This window comes from Lynx canadensis, chromosome C1 (assembly GCF_007474595.2).
Source record: "Lynx canadensis isolate LIC74 chromosome C1, mLynCan4.pri.v2, whole genome shotgun sequence".
NCBI lineage: Eukaryota > Metazoa > Chordata > Mammalia > Carnivora > Felidae > Lynx > Lynx canadensis.
The window spans coordinates 155367151-155379866 of NC_044310.1; positions in this window are offsets into that span (position 1 = coordinate 155367151).

Below are 12716 nucleotides of genomic sequence, written 5' to 3' on the forward strand. Positions count from 1 at the left end.
AAGTAACAATGAACTGGGAAGGGGTAGCTGATAAAGTAGAAGTGCTGATTATAGAGTTCTTAAAAAAATAGATATTTATAAATGTTAACTTTATGGTATTACTTTATTACACATCTTCCTTTGGACCTCATTTATCAGAACAAATCGTGATGCTTAACAAACATCATCATTAATAAACTCAAGAACATGACTTCTATATTTGGATCTCCTTTTATTTCCTTGTGTTATCTTGAGTAATTGATTTACCTGTAACTTGTATTTCTTTAAAGGTGGGAATCTTTGTCTGCTTCCATTATTAGAAGTATGATAGCCAAACATCAGTCTTTAGGGTCAGCTCATGATGAAGTCCTCAGCCACAAGAAATGTACTTGGTTTTTCAGAAAGTTAATTTCCTTGCAGTCATCCTCACTAAGACATTTGCATTAAATCCTTTTGTGCATTAAAACATATTTTAGGAATTGTTGCTGATTATAGATAGAAGTTGTTTTCTTCTTCATGCTTTTACTTTGAAAAATTAAGTCCGTACCATTCTATCACAATTTTTTTTTAATTACTGGTTTTTAAATTCTATAAACTGGATTCTTTTCCCCTTGAAACCTGTAAGTAATGGAAATTTGTGTGAGGATATTTACAGTGTAGAGATACAAGGAAGGAGAGCATACCCAGATCATCCCTTCCTCACCTGCATGCAGATCATTTACAGTAATCCAGTGGTGCCTGGGAGTTGTGCTAAGGGGTTGCCCTTTATTTTTGGTTTTTATGTAATGTTTCCACAACCTCTCTCCCCTCGCATGAAGCCTGATTTACCTTCAGAAACCTGCTATCGTCTGTCTGGTTCCTCTCTGGTCAAGTATGCTTTTGCAGCTTTCCATCCTTAACTACAATTTGGAAAGCTATGCAAGTATACAGCTTTAGTTTTCTCAATAAAGAGAGGAATTTTTCCTAGAAGAGGATGTGCAGATGGACAAGATTAAGTAGGTTTATGGGGTGGGATTATATTTCACTGCAAAATAAAGGAGACACATTCTTATTTGAGAAGCACTTTTTTTACAGGAAAGCATTATCTTTAAGTTTACAGTCTAAAATTAGAATCAAACGGGCATTTAAAGTAAGCATTTAGAGCCAGATGCTGTGCAAATGTGATGGAGAGCTCTTTGACTATTTACTAGTGTTTGTTCAATTAATATATATTAAATACATGCTAATATATTTGTAAATAATATTTTAAATGCTACATTGTATTCTCATCAAAAATCCTGTTAATTAGAATATTTAACCAGTAAGTATTTCCTATTAGCCAGGCATGATTCATCCATCCATTTATTCACTCATCTACTCATCCATCAGACATTAATTAGGTACCGATTATGTGCGATAGATACAAAGAAAAGTAGAACAAAGCAGGGCACAGAGACAGGCATGAGGACATCTGATTACCACAGTGTGGTATGTGATGAAGAATAGGTAGGAACAATTATTTAAAGGAGAAAATAAAATGTCCCCTGGAGTTATCATAGAATCCTTCTGGAAGAGGACACATTTGAATTCAGTACTGAACAAAGAATGAAGGTTTTTCATGAATATGAAGGTGTGTGTTGGTAGGGGTGCATCTACTGGAGAAGTAAGAAATGAGAGATACGATGATTTAGACAACAGAAGGTAAGAGGTGAGAGGGAGAAAAATGTGTAGAACATTTAAGACACTGCAGGAAGTTTAGTGTGCTGGGCTTCTTGGTGCAGGTGGGAAGGTGGTGTCAGGAGACGTAAGCTAGAAAGGAACCATGATGCTTTTCCCTGAAAGCTGTTTGGCCTTCACAGTCTAGGTAATGGCATACCATTGAAGGATTAAAAAAATTTTTTTTTAACGTTTATTCATTTTTGAGAGATGGAGAGAGAGAGAGCATGAGTGGGGGAAGGGAAGAGAGAGAGCGAGACACAGAATCCAAAGCAGGCTCCAGGTTCTGAGCTGTCAGCCCAGAGCCCGATGTGGGGCTCAAACCTATGGACCACGAGATCATGACCTGAGCTGAAGTCGGATGCTTAACCTACTGAGACACCCAGGTACCCCCCATTGAAGGATTTTAAGTTGAAAAGTCAAACCTTTATTTTAGAAACTTTGCTCTGGTTGTATTGTAGATAGATTGAGTGTAGGGAGCTAGAGAAAGAAGAAAGATATTAAAGAACTCCAAAAGAGAAATAAAGGCATAGGCTAAGACAATGGAAGTAGAAGTTGAGATTGGCTGAAAAGCTTTCTAGGTACTTCAGTCAATAGGGCAGAGTTAATGGTTACATATGAGAGGTTAGGCAAAGAAAGCCTACAATTATTCTTAGCCTTCTAGTGTGGGCAGGTTAGTGGAAAGATGTGCTGATAACTACAATGGGAGAAAATGTGCCAAGCTTTGGGAAGTCTGTGAATTATATAAATGCATATTATTTTTTTTTAATTTTTGGGTTTTTTTAGAAAGTGGGAGGGCATGAGTGGGGGAGGTGGTAGAGGTGGGGAGCAGGGAGAGAGAATCTTAAGCAAGATACGCGCTGAGTGTGAAGCCCCACGAGGGGCTCCATCCCATGACCCTGGGATCATGACCTGAGGTGAAATCAGGAGTCCTACGCATAACCAACTGAGCTACCCAGGCACCCCACAAATGTATATTCTTAAGACTTGTTTTGAAATAACTGACACATAGTGTGTTGTTTGAATTACCATAGTAATCTGTTCACATGCACACTTCCTATTGTTTCTATTTTGCCAGCTCTTAAAGGCAGAAACTATGCAAGTGGCTAACTGTCTTTGTACAATATTCACTCAAGTATAGACGGTTTTGATGATGATAAAGCTATAGCCAGGAAAATTGGATACACCGTTAGAGCAGAAAACACCCCCCATTAAGTTTTGAATCTTAACTTGAAAAGCTTTCGGTTTCTAAGTATACTCAGTCTTGAAGATGAATGGCTGTATTTCAACATTAATCAATTTCAAGCATAGGAGGGAAATAGATTTATGCATTCCTTGAAGATAACATTGGGAGAGCAGTTTAACCTAAACAGTTTCTACTTAAGATAGCACAGTGTGTTTGAAATGCAGTCAGATGATTCATTTGGCTTTTTGTTTCAGTTCATTTGGTGGTGCCAAGATGAAGCTCTGAGCCACTGACCAGAGTGAATGGTGGTTACTGTTATGATTATATCTTCATTTCCACCTACCTAAAATGCAAAGAGTCTAGGACATGCTTTGCTAAATGAATGATTGCCCAGAGACTGCTCATCACCTTCACCCTTTAGTATATGATGGGGATTCTCTTAGAGGACTAAAGAAATAATAGATACAGTCCACAGGCCTATTGGGGCTAATAGGTCTCTGATGGTTAAGTGACTGTTAACATCAGTCCTTATTCAATACCACACATGCTGCCTTTTTTGACTCTGGCACTGTTTTTTCTTAAATCAGCCAAAACAAGAGTGAAATACTTTTCGCCAGATTGCCTGTCTGGTATTTTCTGACTAAAACCCATTCCCTCAACTCTTCCTCAATCTCTTTTTCTTTCCCCAGCCCCACTTCGGTCAAGTGAAGACAACTGAAACAGAGCATGGGGTTTAAATTGAACGGGCTACAGCCCTCATACTTTTAAGAGGATTGACATTTTGTCCTGATCTCTATCTTTGCTAGAATGTGTTCTTTCTTCCAGAGAGACACTGTCCCCTGGCTTTAAACTGTGAACCGATGCATGGGATGGCGGGTCCCTTGGCTAACTCAATTGCACCTAGGTGGACCTTTTTTGTTTTCTGCATGCATCAAATCTCTCAGGATTCCTGACTTTGAAATTGGTACCATGCCCATAAAGATCTGAAGACCCTCTTAGAGCTAAGTTGTAAATGCCTGTAAAAACCCTGTAACTTAAAAACATGACTGGGAGGAAGAAGGCAGAGGGACCTTAAAGGTTAAACCTAAATTACATGTTTAAACTCTCATTTGGTTGAGCAATGATTTTTGTGACTGATGAATAAATAGAAGTAAAATGTTCAGTCTATGTAGTTCTGTGGAAGAATCCCCAAAGCATAGTGTAGGAGGAGATCCTAAACCATTATGCATTTGTCATCAAGAATAATGCATTTCCTGTCTCACCTGGTTAATAAGGACCTTAAAATCAATTTGCCTTTCCTGGAATTAATGCATAACCTTTAATTCTTGCTGAAGGTCTTTGAGGTTGAGAAGTTGAGTTTTCTGATGTCTTTTGCTGTTGACTGAATATGATTACTTGATAGGAGAGAGAGAAAAGAACATTCACTGCAGCGAGGATGTTTGGGGAAAGTATGCAAATGAAAATTTATTTTATTACACAATAAAAATATAGTGCAAAAATAAAGCCAAAGCAGCTGAACCTGCTTGAAGCAAAGGACTGAGTATAATAATCATTATTATGCTGAATTTGTTCCTCTTCAGGCAGGTATCTCAAAAGTGTAATTTACTCACTTTGTAGAGAGTGTGAAATCCTTTCAGTCTGCTGGCCACCATTTAACTTAATCCCTCATTCCTTTGAACTGAAAGACAATTGAAAACGTTTGCAAACATCACCATAGTACCAAGTTATTTTCCTCTACTTCACTAATTGGACAAATTCTCATAGTGGCTGATAAAACATTGCCTATTGTAGTGCTCAAATTGTTTGATATAATAAAAGTCTTACTTTGTAACACATTTATTTTGCTTAAGGATTGTGGATTATAAGAGCTGTTTTCTAATCTCAGTTCTGCATCTTTCCTAGTCATAGTCCCTTGTCTAAAACTCAGCTCCCAGTTTGTAAAATGAGAGACCTGCATGTATAATTGATGCTTTGTTTTCTGCTACTAATTCTCTCCAACCATTTTTCCTTTAAAAATGTAGGTGCCAAAGAAACAAAAAGTTTTGTCCTATTTAGGTCTACAACTGATCTAGAAAGTAAATGAAGCGTTTGATATTCTCTGTCTTGTGTGTGTTCCCTTGATTCTGAGATGATGCTAGATGACATTTTGGAGTTTGGTATAGGACTGTGAACACAATAAATCCTCCAAAGGATGTGTAGTTTGGAATAGATAAGGATAGTTAAGCAGTCTGTCTTGGCAAAGGTTTGTAGAAGGAAGATGGAATTCTCAACAGTGTGCATTAGGATGCATACCAGATGTTACTGGAACCTGATGGATGACTAAATGTTGACATTTTTCATAGAGAAGTTGACCTGAAAACACAATATTTTTGAGGTATTTTGACATGTAAGTTCTTTTATCCTTCTTTAAAAATACTTAAAGGCCATAGTTGGTGTATGCATGGATGTTTAAGAACTGTGATGGTGATCTTAATGTCCTGTCCCCTTTTTTCTTTTTCTCCTATGAGCTATTATTACAAAACACTAGAATCTAGTTTCCAAATCCTTTTTTGTACCTGTTGAGAATTTCAAAGAAAAACACACTTTCTAAGGATTTTTTTCTTCCTCTCTGAAAATGTTCCTTTCTTTCTCCTTACTTTGCCAGATTAGTGTTTTGCTCCATGAAAACCAGGATTCATATTTAAATGAGAGAGAAGAGATAAATCTTCCTTATGGAACAATTCCAAATAATTTGTCAAGATACTGACTGTCTCTGCCAGTATTTAGAACATAAACAACTCTCTGCTTCCTTGAGTTTGGGCTACATTTGGTAGCTTGTTCCCAAAAAAATAGACTATGGAAATAAGGATTACCTTTATAATGGAAAAACCTAGCAAACACTATGTAAAGTAAGTGACCAAGGTAACATTACCAGTGATAACTCATGTTGATGCCATGTATCACTGATAGGATGACAAGAGTATTTCACCTCTGTGATATATTCTTTCTCTAAATCCATAACAACAGTCTAATTCTGAGGAAAACATCACATAAACCCAAATTGAGAACATTCTACAAAGTAATTGCCTAGTACTTTTTAAAACGGTGTCATAAAAGACAGTGACTAAAGAAACTATCTCAGATCAGATGAGGCTAAGGAGATATGATGAATAAATAGAATGTCACATTCTGGAAGGGATCCTTGATATTAAATAACTAGGTTTGTGGTGGAGAGCCATCCATGGATAAACTAGTGAAATCCAAATTACATCTAAAGTTTGGTTAATAGTAATATGCTAAGACTGGTTTCTGGTTCTGGCAAATGTACTATGTAACAAAAAAGCTGATATGAAGGGGCATATGCCCCCCAATGTTTACAGCAGTGCTATCAACAATAGCCAAATTATGGAAAGAGCCCAAATACACATCAGCTGATGAATGGACAAAGATGTAGTATACATACACAATGAAATATTACTCGAGATCCAAAGGAATGAAATCTTGCCATTTGCACAACATGGTTGGAGCTAGAGTGTACTATGCTTAGTGAAATAAGTCAGAGAAAGAAAAATATATGATTTCATTAATACGTGGAATTTAAGAAACACAACAGATGAACATAGGGAAAGAGAGGGAAAAATAAGATAACAGATGTAGGCAAACCATAAAAGACTCTTAACTATAGAGAACAAACTGAAGGCTGCTGGAGGGAAAGCGGGTGGGGGATGGGCTAAGTGGGTGATGGGCATTAAGGAGGACACTTGTTGGGATTAGCACTGGGTGTTATATATAAGTGATGAGTCACTAAATTCTCCCGAAACCAAAAAAAAAAAAAAAAAACAAAAACAAAAAACAAAAAACAAAACTTACAAAACAGAAATGGTAGTGAGGAGAAAAACTGTTTACTAATAAAAGAGTTAACAAATAAAAAAAGAACAGTTGGGAATAAAAAACAACATGGGAAAGTGGGTGAAGGGTGTGTGGGAAATTTGTGCTTTCTTTGCAACTTTTATGTAAATCTAAAACAATCATAAAGTTGAATACAGTAAAACCTTCGATTGCAAGTAAGTTGTTTTGCAAGTGTTCTTCTACAAGAGGAGCAAACATTTCTAATAAATTTTAAATGATAAACAAGTGATGTCTTGCAATATGAGTAGTACTTGATGCCAAACATCACATTGCAACGGAGCCAGTAGTTCTTCTCTCTTTCTCTCTTTCTCTCAGGGATTCTGGGTGATTGTCTCCTGTGCTTGGATGCTTGGTCTCTGGCTGTGGTGTTTGGCAGAGATCAGTGATTTTTCAGAAAGTTGGAAGGTGCCCACAACTTACACTCATGTATTTTTTGTCACTTCAAGTTACCTATGGACAGTCCTTTGCTTTTCCACACAAGAGTAAGCTTAGGAATGCTTTGCTCCAATATAGGTCAGGCTGCCTGCAGATATAGATGCTTTCCCCTGCTGCCTTATGGCCAGTTACATTAAATGCAGTATATGACAAGAGTTTATTAGTACTGTACTGTAGTCAACATCCATGCGAGTGTATGCAATGGCCCCATGCAGAAACAGGTTGAAAAGAAAGTCAGTAAGAAGATTATTACAGTGGAAATTAGGAAGGAAATCATCAAGAAGTATGAACAAGGTATTTAGTGGCTGAAATTGCAATTTTTTATAAGTCTGTCGACCATTTGCACAACATTAAAGAAGAAAGAAATAAGGGCTCTAGATGTAGGAAAAGGACTCACAAGAATATCAAAGCAACATCCACATGTTCTGGAAGATGTAGAAAGGTTGCTTCTGGTTTGGATAAATGAGAACCAACTGGCAGGTGATACTGTGACCAGACTGAGAACTTTCTCTACAAGAAGGGAAAGGCCTTGTACACTGACCTTGTAAGTAAACTTCCAGGTATGTCAACAGAAAATGAAGAAGACTTCAAGGTAAGCAGGGGATGGTTTGATAACTCTAAGAGGAGAAGTGGTATCCATAGTGTTATGAGGCACAGAGAGTCTGTGAGTTCGGACATTAGCTACCAAGTTTCAGAAGCTCATGGTTTCCAAGTGTTACCTGCTGGAGCAAGTTTTTAACTGTGATGAGATGGGGCTTTTTTGGGACAAGATACCAAAGAAGACCTACATTACAGAAGAAGGGAATGCAATATCTGGTCACAAGCCCATGAAAGACTGTCTCACCCTCTTTTGTTGTGCTAATGCAAGAGGAGATTTCACAGTCAAGTCCTTGCTCATGTATCGTTCCAAGAATCCACAGCCTTTAAGAAATTGAAGGTGCAGAAGAGCCAGTTAAATGTTATGTGGAGGTCAAGAGTGTGGCTTGGGTCACTCGTATCTTGTTCATTGAGTGGATCAAAAAGGTCTTTGGCCCTACAGTGAAGAAATATCTTTTAGAAAAGAATATGCCACTCAAACCCTTGCTGATTATGGATAATTCTGTCCATCCTCCAGGCTTTGATAACAACTTACTGGAGGAATTTGAGTTCATTAAGGTCAAGTTCCTTCCTCTCAACACCACTCCAGTCGTACAGCCCATGTATCAGCAGGTGATTTCAAATTTTAAAAAGTTTTATACCAAAGCACTATTTCAGTGATGCTTCGAGGTGACTGAAGGAACAAACCTCACCCTCTGAGAGTATTGGAAAAGTCATTTCCACATCATGAACTGCCTCAAGATCACTGATAAAGCCTGAGATGGGGTCACCAAGGGAACCCTCAATTCTTGAAAACTGTGGCCTGATTGTGTCTTGGAATGACTTAGAGGGGCTTGCTCATCAACAGGAACTTCCAGTTATTGATGAAAGTGTGTCCTTGGGGAAGACAACGGGGCTGGAGGTGAATGGGGATGACATTCAAGAGCTGGTGGAGGAACATGGCCAGGAGCTGACCCCCAACAAACCGATGGATCTGTGTCATGAGCAACAGCAAGAGGTTATCAAGAAGATCACGTCTGCAGAGGAGGAGGAGTAAGATGGAGGAGTCCCTCACTTCAGATGTGATTGGGGAGATGTGTAAATGTGGGAAACAGTGCAAAATTTTGTAGGAAAACACCACCGAATAAGGATGTAACAGAGTGATGCATCTATTTAACGACAATGCAACATCACATTTCTGTGAAATCCTCAAAAGAGGCAAAAACAAGTATTATTGGATAGGTCCCTTGTTAAAATTGCATGAAAAGGAAAAGATTCCATTGATCCAGTAGGTTGTATTATATTACAGTCTTGAAATCATTTTTATATGATTATATTTGGGTTGTGGAACAAATCATCTGAGTTTCCATTATTATGGTGAAGTTTGCTTTATATACAAGTACTTTGGATTACAAACCTGTTTCTGGAATTAATTATGCTTGCAAACCAAGGTTTTACTGTATTTATTTAAAAAAATAAAAGCCTAATTTCTAATATCCAATTAGCATCACCACTTCATTTATCTAATTTTGCAATGAAATATCTTAAATACTTTTCAATGTTTGCCATTATGTGTGCATTGGTTCTTTTGCTTTGAGAGTCATGAGGAAGTCCATAGAAGGAGATACTGGAATTATAAATGATAAATTGTTATTTATGACCCACAATGAATACAAGAAAAAGAGTGGAAAAGCTTTTTTAAAAAAAAATTTATTTTACAGAAATAACCAATACATAAAATGCCTGAGAAGTTGAGTTTTGAAGAAGTTGCATAATCCTATTTGAATGAAATTAAAAAAAAAAATCAGTTGATACAACTCTTTCCAAAGGAGACTTTAATAAAATCTGAAACGCAAAGGAAAATACTTTGTAGAAAGTCATATAATGAGCTCATGGTGTCCTAGTGTTGAAATCATTTAGTGTTGACTGTGGTGCAAATAGTGTTGACAGATTAGAGTTAAGAATTAAATACTCAAACTAAAAGTAAACTTTAATACACAGCTTCTTTATTTTTTTATTTAAAAAAAATTTTAATGTTACAGCGAGCAAGTGGGGGAGGGGCAGAGAAAGAGGGAGACACAGAATCCAAAGTAGGCTCCAGGCTCTGAGCTGTCAGCAGAGTGCCCAATGTGGGGCTTGAACTCATGAACTGTGAGATCATGACCTGAGCTGAAGTTGGGTGCTTAACTGACTAAGCCACCCAGGTGCCCCTATATACAGCTTCTTTAAATGTGGATTTAGAGATCCAGTTTCTAAGGAAACTTTTCTAGCTATTGCCAAACCACCCAACAATTGTGTTGAATATTCGCTATATATAAGGTATTGTGGTAAACTGTATTTAAGACTTGTAGTAACAACCAGATCAATTTGTAACTTTGTTTCAGATTATTTAACTCAGTTTAAATGATACTGGCATTCTTCATCTGCAGAAGATTTTACCTGAAATCTATTATCCTCACATCATTTTTTCTTATTTGTCTTGCTACCTAAGTTACCATGTTGAACCTCACTATAGAATGGAATAAGTTTGATGGCTTCTCACATTTCAGTAATGTATACCATTCTGTTGTTTGTGAAAGAATTTAACAAGGAAGTAATAAATATTAGTTGGAATCATAGTCAGATGTGTTGATTTTATTGAAATAGGATTATAACATGCTACAAGAAATTAAAGTATAAGGCAAACTATGGGAACAAAAGCAAAATAATAAATCGCTACAATTTATGGATAAAAGCAACTCAAAAACTCATTATTGCCTATCACAAATGAAGATTTAACATCTATCCAGTTCTCTAAGTCATAATTAGGATGAAACAAATAAACCAATGTTAACATTTCACAAAGAAGTTCTGGCTTATGGAAATTTGAAAATAGTCACATAAGGCAAAGTCATGAAGTTTGGATTATGAAAGACATGACTCAATGTAATTTGCATACTGATTATAGCAGAGACAAAACAGGTAACCTTAGAGAAAATGAGGCAGAATCAAAATAATATCTAAAGAAAAGCAACATGTTTATCTTTAATTTCTTTTCATAAGACAGCTACATTTTGTTGTACTTACAGGAGGAACCAAAATTCAAGAAAAAATAGTCCTAGGAAAAGAATATAATTCTATAACTATCTTACTATAGTAAACTCTAATAGATGTTGTAGTAAGAGTACACGAATTGTTGGATGGCATCTTTCATTATCTGCATCAGAATCAAACAGTAGCTTTTGATTTTGGCCAGTTTTAGTGAGCTCTAAGAATAAGCTCTAGTAAATCATACAAGGTACTTTGTACGGGGTTTTCAAGGTGGCACATTGTTCAATTTGTAAAAATACTATGTAGAGAAGCTAGATGAGACATATGTTTCAAAGACAATCCCTAAAACGTGCTGAGGATTTATGGAAAGCAAATCAAGGTCATCTTTGTGTCTGTGCAAAGGAAAAATCTCTGCAAAGAGAAACAAAAAGAATGGAAGTTTTAAATTATTCATAAAAATGAATGCATTATAAAACCTATTCCCAGAGAACAGTATATATGCATCTATTTTTTAACTAGAAATTGTTGATCTTGGCTCTCCAGAAAACATTTTCAAACCATGCTCCTTAATTCCAAAGGTATTGAAGAGAATTGGGTAAAGATCAATGAAAAAGAGTAATTATTTAAGAACTTGATGAATAATATATTGGCTTGCCACCTGCAATCTTATATACATTCTAGCACAATCCGAAGATCACTTTATTTTGTGTAATGCTTTCAGTCTCTGAGGGGAAAAAATAAAGGAAATGATGCGGTAACTGACAGGAACTGAATCCTAACAACCTTATTTTAAATATAAATTACAGTTAAATGAAGCAAAGTTATGGTAATATACAATCTGTACAACTAAAATGGGATAATAGTATATGGATTGCTTGTTTTTTAAGCTTTCTGTATTTTGGATACTAGCATTTTATGATTCATATCAATACATGAGACCAACACAACATTAACACCCCTTACTTGAATACTTCAGTTTTCTCTTGTTATAATAAAGAGGCCATCTACATTCTAACTTTCTGGCTGAATTGGCAATGTTGAGAATTTGGTAACTTTGGCATTGGTTTATTGGGTTTCTGTTTCTTTCTGTGAATATATATTTATATTTGATGTTACTTTTGCATGTCTTCCAGTTTGTCAAAGAATGTGAAGTGTTTTTATATATTTGAAAGCAGAATAGATCAAAGCTGCTGGGGAATCGAAGAGAGGTAGGTTTGTGTCATGGTTAAAAGGAGAGACTTGAGCTGAGTTCCAAACTTGGCCTTTTCATTTATGAGCTTTTTTTTTTTTTTTTTTCCAACGTTTATTTATTTTTGGGACAGAGAGAGACAGAGCATGAACGGGGGAGGGGCAGAGAGAGAGGGAGACACAGAATCGGAAACAGGCTCCAGGCTCTGAGCCATCAGCCCAAAGCCCGACGCGGGGCTCGAACTCACGGACCGCGAGATCGTGACCTGGCTGAAGTCGGACGCTTAACCGACTGCGCCACCCAGGCGCCCCTCATTTATGAGCTTTTTAAACCTAAGTAAGATAATAAACATCACCAAGCCTCAGTTTTCTTTTGGTAAAATGAAAATTATAACAACATTATTAACTAAAAGAGAATATTCTGCCTTATAGGGTCATTGTAAAGCATGAGATAATGCATACAGATTGCTGATAGGTCAGTGTTAAGGGTAGCAATGACTATGTGCATATATGATGGCTTAAAATAGAATAACTAAAGGTAGGTATATTTGAAATTTTGTATCTTTAATATAGAGATATAATATCTGTGTATATTGTATTCAAACAGTGCAATTGAACACAAATTTATTTTGGGACACAAATTGAACACAAATTTATTATTACCTATACTAATTTGATAGGTAAAAATTTCTAACATATCCTAGTGGTAAGTTATTCACTTATTTATTTTTTTCCTAAA